Here is a 7,812-nt window from a genome sequence, read left to right as displayed (position 1 = left end):
TTTTGATCTTCCTTATGCACCCGGTCTTCAGAGGCATAAAAGAGAACTCCTTTCCTAGAAATGCTTTCATTGCATGTGATGTAAATTGCCTAACTTTACTAGCTGATCCCAGACCCTGCTAGGGTACCCATGCAGACACAGTAGCCAACACCACCCTGACAGTGCCTAGGGCCAAGCTGAGCTATGATTTGAGATACTTAAGGCTGACCTACCTACATTGCTGTTCTCTCAGAACAAGTATTATACAAGCTTTTTTTTTCTGAGAGAGAGAGAGAAAGAGAGAGAGACAGAGAGAGAGAGAGAGAGACAGAGAGACAGAGAGAGACACACAGAGAGAGACAGAGAGACAGAGAGAGAGGCAGAGAGGGGGAGAAAGAGAGAGAGAGGGAGAGAGACAGAGAAAGGGAGAGACACAGAGAGACAGACAGAGAAGGACACACACACACACACACACACGGACACACACACACACACACACACACACACACACACAAAGAGAGAGAGAGAGAGAGAGAGAGAGAGAGAGAGAGAGAGAGAGAGAGAGAGAGAGGTGCTATTTTGTTAGGTTTTCTCAAAGTGAAGCATAGCATGCCTTTTCTTCTCCATTAAGAAACTGGAACTGCACAAGAACAAGAGCTATTTCCAGCATCCAGGGAGAAGTCCCCCCTATCTTCCTCTTTCTGTCTTGTTATCGAACCCATGCCATCAAGCTAGTCGAGGCAAGCACTCTGCCATGGAACGGTATTCCTATATTTTTATTTCTTTACTATTAAAATTTGTTGTGACATTAAATCACGTGATACAGTTGCCTTCTATCATCCACAGTTGATTAAACCAAGCTAGATGACAAAGAGCTGGCAAGACTGCATGAGTCTCCCTGTCTCTGTGAGTCAACTGGAGAGCCTTCAGGCTAAAAAGTGTTAGCAGGACATAAAAGTTAGCTGAAAAGCTAATGTGGTAATATTAGAAGATGTGGAAGAATACCTGTGTTTGTGGATGTCTATCAGAAAGGTGTGTTTTGCCAGGGGCTATCATGAACTCTTTCTTCCCACACCTCTTTCGACCAAGGACTTGAAACGGTTCTGTGTACAAGGTCTTTTTTTTCCCCTTGGAGCTTTATTTTGGTTTAAGTTTACTTCAGGATTATGTACACTATCAAATGCTTGACCAAAAGAATAGTACTTGGCTCGATTTGATGACAATTATCCAGAAATAGATATTGCTAAAAGTACTCAATGGTAACGAGTGGGATTTAGTATGCAGGGTGTAAAAGTGTAGCAATTTTTTGTTTTCTGTTTTTTGTTTTTGCTTCCCCTCCCCCTCTTTTCAGAAACTCTTTACCAACTAGGAGCAGTTATCTGTAGGTGAAAAGAGTGAAGACCTTCTAATGTTTCTGTGGGTGTTTCATTAATCAGCTCCATAGTCTCTAGAAAGAAACAGAAGCGGACTGGTGCTTAAGGGCTCCGGGTGGATAAGAATGTTTCCCTATAGTTTTGTTGGGTAACCAATACATTAATAATTATGTCTAACTTAAGTCTCTTTCCTGCAAATTAAGCTCATGTAATTTATATTTTAGGATTTTTCTCTTCTGGTTTTTCTCTTGATCTTGAGAGCTCCCAAGAACTCCCAAGCATGTGGTATGTAGATTTAGAAAAGCTTTGACTTGTTTCCAAGTAAATAAAAACATCAAGAAAGATGTCTGCTGATGGGGGCACATTCTATAATCCTATCACTGGGAAAGCAGAGAATATCAAGTGCCTAGTAAAGTGCTTGTAGAAAAAAAAGAGGGGGAGAGGGTGTTATAAAACTGGTTTTGATTTCTGGCCCTTAATAATACAATCCCAGTCAGAAGAAAGAATCAGAAATGAAGACCACCTTGACTTTCTGTATTGTTGCCTAAAGCTGTTAGCCTCCTCCTGAGCTCTTTCCAGGAAAAAAAAAATAGAAATAAAGGAAGAAAGAGAGGAAGAAAGAAAGAAGGAAGGAAGGAAGGGAGGAATGAAGGAAGGAAAGAAAGAAGGAAGGAAGGAAGGAAGGAAAGAAAGAAGGAAGGAAGGGAAAGCCAAGTCTCTTGCCAGGTTGACAGGAGGATTCTTCACCTCCTTGCTAACCACCTGTAGTGCTGAGCTGATTTGGGGGCCAATGGAAGAGTGATGACACTCTCTAATTACCTCCAAATATGTGTGATAATAAGAGGTCATGAATTTGAAAGGGAATAGAGGACACAGGAAGAACTGGATGAGAAGAGACAAAGGGGTGGAAATTATGTACCCATGTATGAAATTCTCAAAGAGATTAAATTAGGGCTGGAGAGATGGCTCAGTGGTTAAGAGCACCGATTGCTCTACTGAAGGTCGTGAGTTCAAATCCCAGCAACCACATGGTGGCTCACAGCCATCCGTAATGAGATCTGATGTTCTCTTCTGGGATATCTGAAGATAGCTACAGTGTACTTATATATAATAAATAAATAAATCTTTTAAAAAAAGAGATTAAATTAAAAAAAATCAGGATGAAAAATTTTAGTTCTGTAAACAGAACCAAACTTTCCAATTTTGTGAAGTAAGAGAGTAATTTCACTTGTCAAAGTTGGTAACTAATTATCTTTCAGTCTTCCATTATCTGAGAGTCCTCACAAGCTTCTTGATTGTCCTCCACCCCTTGTCAAGCAAAACAAACACATGCAAAGCCAGTATAACAAGAGTAGTCTATTCAAAAGTTTCCTGGAAGAATTTGGGAGGTGGAAGAGATGGGGGTGGGGAATAAAAGGCCTGTGGGAATGATAAAATGGAAAGAAAGATGCTTTGATTCGCCAGAATAATTTGAATTAAATATGTACTCAAGTTGGCCTTCTTTGGCCAATGGTGTTTATTTAAAAAGAGTATAGGTTGAGGTTTGGCTGTAGAAGACAGAGCTAGGTTCAATTACACATCTGGATGGTTACATCTTGGATCTGGTTTGACTCTGTGATTTCTTTAGTAAGGGGGTGTTTTGAAAAAGCTTTACCCTCTCCCAGTGCCTGTAGATGATAATGTTTAAATACCCTGAGAAGTGTTTTGGTTTTAAGAGATAATCGTTGATTTTTTTTTTTTCTAAACTAATGTAACATATGGGGTAACCACAGCCTGAAACGAAGACAACACCCCAGGGACACAGGAAGCACACAAGCGTGAGTTGGTTTTTGGAGGAACCATACTTCTAAAAGACTAAAAGTTATGATTTCTGTAAGGTACTGTGCTATTACCAAGGAGCCACACATAAATGTCAAACCTGTACAGTAAAATATACTACCCAGCCGTCAGACTCAGAACAGAAAATGAGTGGATACTAGGTATCTTATTTGCCCCCCTGAGTCTTTGTTATTGTAGATCTTCAACATGAGTAAAAGAGGAGTTGACCTGATCTCAGTGCTCCGAGAGATCCCTCCCTGTGTCTTATTGCATGCAGTAAAGGTCAGAACTTGTGGTCTGTTGCTTTGCAGCATTTATTCTAGTTCATCTAGGGCAATGAAACAACAAATTGGTATTTTTTTAATGGACTAAATATATTAAAAACACAAACATTAGTCAATAGCCATTACTTATAACATGTAGCATAAATGTTTTTATTGATCCACAAAGTCGCCTCCAAACATTCACATCGTGGCTGTCTTCCACCAGAGGCAATTTACTCTTGTGTGCCCATTTTCGTAAGCTATGGCATGTCTAAAACTCCAATTGTCAACTGAAAACCCCAGTAATATCTGATTTTTCAAACTCTGGGTTATAATTGGTTTACTTGAAACTCAAAGACTAAGTGACGTTAAAATCCCCACATTCTAGCTCCTAAAATAATTGAAAATAACAACGCAAACTTAAAAATAAACCATGTTCTAAAGACCTAACATGTAAGACTATATTAGCTTAAGTATATTAACGGGTTGTTTTCACATTAGCCTCCTGTCCTGGAAAATGAGTCCCATTAACTCGGCTGTGTTTGTCTTACCATAAAAGTGAGAACATTTTGTATGTTTGTGGGTTGTAGACACAGCATAAGAGAATTTAGAATCTCTGACACCTATAAGAGTTAAAGATTTGAGAAAAGAACTTAGGCAGATAATCCAGATAATTAAAAACTGGGGACAAAGGCTGTTTAAGGGGTTAATATGCATAGCATATTTTATCTTCCACAAATCGATTTATTTTTTTAATAAGGCTTGTTTGAGATGTTAATGTGGTTTGCTGAGGCCTTGTTATCTGTCTGTCTGTCTGTCTGTCTGTCTATCGATCTATCTATCCATCTGTAGGTCGCAGAAGATCAGTTGGACGGATTTGTTTGTAATTTGAGGAGAGCTATTCAGTGGGTTTGGTGAATGGTCGTCTGGGTCCACAGTTCATGGCTTGCAGATCAGAAGCCTGGAAACAAAAGGGTTACTTGTTCCCCCACCACCGGACGCTCCCCAGTGATTTTTCTTGTTTAATGGGGGGGGGGGTAGGGAGAGGAAGAGAGAGGGAGAGAGAGGGATTTTTTTTGGGGGGGGGTGGAAGAAGGTGGTGAGGAAGGGCTGAGAGGCAGAAGCTGCAGAGCTGTGTTGCAGAGTCCTTGGAACGTGGAAGGGACAACAGTAAACCGCTCGCCTGGGTTTCCACCAAGCGGCGTCCCCGCTCTGTGCGGGTGGCTCAGCCGGCTTCCCTCTGCCACCGAGCGATCACACACATTATTTCCCCCAAGATAACACAATCAAACTTGCATTTACCGATATCCTCTTTTCGCAGCCTGCTTGAGATGTGTTTTAATAAATAAGTGTTTTATGTGAATGATGTAGTAATTGAAATAGGCGCCCCATTTTTCCCCCTCCCTTCGTCCTGCGGGAGGTTCTGCAACCCCAATCTGCTTGGAAAATAAAACGCTTTGTCTCCACCGCCACCCCCCACCGCACCCCCACCCGCGCTCAGTGTGTGTTTTATACGTGTGTATATCTCAACCCCCTCCAGTAGCCAAGAGAAAGCAGCTAGCCAATGAGAGAGCCCAGTTTCATAAAAGCTGCTCTCTGATTGGCCCTACGCGAAAGGGCATTGGGAACAAAGAAAAGTCCCTTTCAGGTATACAGGCTGAGAGCTCCTTTGGCTCCACTCCCCCTGTGCGTGTGTTGTGTTTCAGTTCTGATTCCACTGTTCCAGAACAAGCTTGGTGTGTGTGTGTGCACCGGGGGGATTTCTGTGTTCTGTTTTTTTTTTTTTTGCTTTATGGTTTTTTTTATTTTTTTATTTTTATAAAAAAATACACGGGACGGTCTGTGACATTTGCTGGTCCATCTTTAATAAAAAAAAAAAATTGAAGAAATTATAATTTCCAAAATAAAGCGGCTGCAACCAAACACACTCAATGCAGTTAGAAGGAAAAGGTCAACTCGCTCCCATACAGACCGTAAGTACGGTTGCGTGGTGTGTCGCTATATAGCACTTTAGTGGGGTATTCATGCAGGGGAATGTGCGAGTTTTATGCATTGAAATGAGGAACTAGTTACAGGGTTTGGCTTTGCATTTAGAACAGCCCAAGAAGGTTGAATTTTATTCAGTGGAGGGTGACTTTGTAACTTCTTTAGACAAATTAAGCTTGACTGGGCACTTGGACTAACTTAGAGTAAATTACCTTTTGGGCTCTAACCCAAAGGAGACTAAGAGTGATTCAGTTACACACCCTGGTCCTCCGTGTCAGGTCTCTTGCGCACCTTCCCCCTCCTTTCCTTTTCTACCGGAGCTGAGCTGACCCCCGCCCAGACCGAGCCAGGCAAATGGGAACCCGGGTAGAACAAGCCGATTTCTCTCCTGTCACATCCTCCTGCTCGGTAATTTAATAGTAAACTAGGGAATATTCATCCATTAGATGTAATGACTGTAACTACCATTTTCCACCTTTAAAAAAAAGGCAAGAAGAAAAAAAAAAACACCATTAAGAGATTGTGTGTGTGTATGGGGGGGGAGAGCCCCACCCAACTCAAACAAACCCACAAATAGTAACAATGCTGTGTTTATTACAAGTCCCTGTTTGGGAGCTAGCAAAATGTTTTTCTTTGTTTAATACACGGGGGTGAGGGGGAGATCCTAAAATCCCAGCAGCTTCGAGGTTCTCTGCCCTCCTCTCCCCCAGGCGTCCGCCGCCTTGGCCCCTTTGGGAAAGCCGACAAATTGGAGATCAGTTGAGGAAAGGTTTATAAGCTGTTTCTTTAAAACATCTGCTTTGCTCTTGTGGCCATTACATTTCCCTCCTTCCTTACTTCCGAGATCCTAGATGGCTGAGAAATGTTTCACATTCATAACTTGTAGCTTCGCCCACTGTAGGGCGTGCGGGGGGAAGGGGGGTTGCAGGGGGGAGGGAGAAACCTTCAGCTTTTTTTTTTTTTTTAAAGACCAGATCAGTATTTTCTTGATACGCTTGTCACCATTTTTGTTCTCACGACAACCAATTGAGCCCTTGATCCTCACGTGATGTGAAAGGCTTGCACTGTAACAAAACCGCTCCTTTTAGATGGTTGGTGTTGCTAACGTGCCCATCCCCCCTCTCCCAGCACCGACATTTCCAGCAAAGCGACTCTCCACTTCCAATCCATCAACAATTCATTACTGCTTTTAGCTTCCAAACGCCAGCTAATTAAAAATACTAAGCCAAGCTCCGAGGCCATCTGACTAAACACAGGAGGGGGTGGGCGAGAGGTGGAGAGAGGAGGAAAAAAAATAGAGACGCACTGTTTGCTGCGTGTAGAGAAAGAGAAATTGTCCTGGAGAAAGGTCGCCTTTAAAAAAAAAACCTTTTTGACTCTAATTATCGAATTACCACATGACAGATCGGCTTGCGCGGCGGAGGATTTTAACCCCTCCTCGGGGACTATTCTAAGAACTCGGTTCTTTTTTTTTTTTTTTTTCTCAAAAACAACATAAAACAGGAAAACATCACATCCTTCAGGTTTCCAAGACAGCCCCTTTTAGACGCCGTTATTTTCCCCGCTCCACCGCCCCCCGCCCTGGGCGAAAGCTGCTCTAACTGGTTTATCAGCTCCCTGCACCGTCTGCTCCCTCCTCCTCCACACCTTTCTTTTTCTCCTCCAGCCCGGCTCCTCATCCCACCCTTTCTTCCTCCTTCTCCCCCTCCCCATCCTTTCACCCCCTCCTTAAGTTAGTTGGAGAAATCAAATGTCAGGACAAGCGGAAAAATGCCGCTTCCCGACTAACAGGCGGAATCCAGCCCAGATTTTCAGTCCTTTCTTCTTATTCTTTCTTCCCTTTCACTAATTTATCCCGATGTTAGCACATTCTGTCTCGTTACTAGAGGACGCCTGTAGGTTTGCTACATGAGATCATTACTTACTGATCACGGTGACTCTGAAGTCTGCAACTGAAAGCGGAATGAGAAGTTCGGAAAAGTTTTTTCTCTAATATTCTCTCTCTCTCTCTCTCTCTCTCTCTCTCTCTCTCTCTCTCTCTCTCTCTCTCTCTCTCTCTCTCTCTCTCTCTCCTTCTCTCCCTCCCCTCCCCTCCCCCATCTCCTCTCCCTCTCTCTCAAAACCCTATTATTCTGAATGCTTGTTAAGAGGAAAAACACCCTTCGGTGCTTGGGTTGTGAATGTGAAGCATCTCTCAGCTGCACAGTGACACATTTTTTTAAGGAGAAAAGGACTCCAGAGCTTTTTGCCAAATGGGGGATGGGGAAGTGGAATAATGTTACTGAGTGATTATTTTGGCTGAGATGTGTTACTTGGTTTCTTCCTTTTTGATCATTTGGTGTTTAAGTAAAATGAGGCACAGGGCTGTGTGCCTAGTGGACTGAGAAATGCTT

The 7,812-nt window shown here is 42.6% G+C and overlaps 1 protein-coding gene across 4 annotated transcripts in view; it reads left to right on the top strand.

Moving 5' to 3' along the window:
* Nucleotides 1-5,085: 5,085 nt before the first annotated feature.
* Znf608 (zinc finger protein 608) overlaps nucleotides 5,086-7,812 on the top strand; it is a 110,584-nt gene continuing 107,857 nt past the window's right edge. For 3 of the 4 annotated variants that reach the window (XM_031365707.1, XM_031365709.1, XM_031365710.1), the window contains exon 1: nucleotides 5,090-5,406. The gene's annotated coding sequence lies outside the window, so the exon portion shown is untranslated. Of the gene's footprint in view, nucleotides 5,407-7,812 lie in introns of all 4 variants that reach the window. The other variant, XM_031365713.1, reaches the window with a different exon arrangement.

The sequence above is a fragment of the Mastomys coucha genome, unplaced genomic scaffold (assembly GCF_008632895.1).
Source record: "Mastomys coucha isolate ucsf_1 unplaced genomic scaffold, UCSF_Mcou_1 pScaffold13, whole genome shotgun sequence".
NCBI lineage: Eukaryota > Metazoa > Chordata > Mammalia > Rodentia > Muridae > Mastomys > Mastomys coucha.
This window is presented reverse-complemented; position numbering and strand designations above follow the sequence as displayed.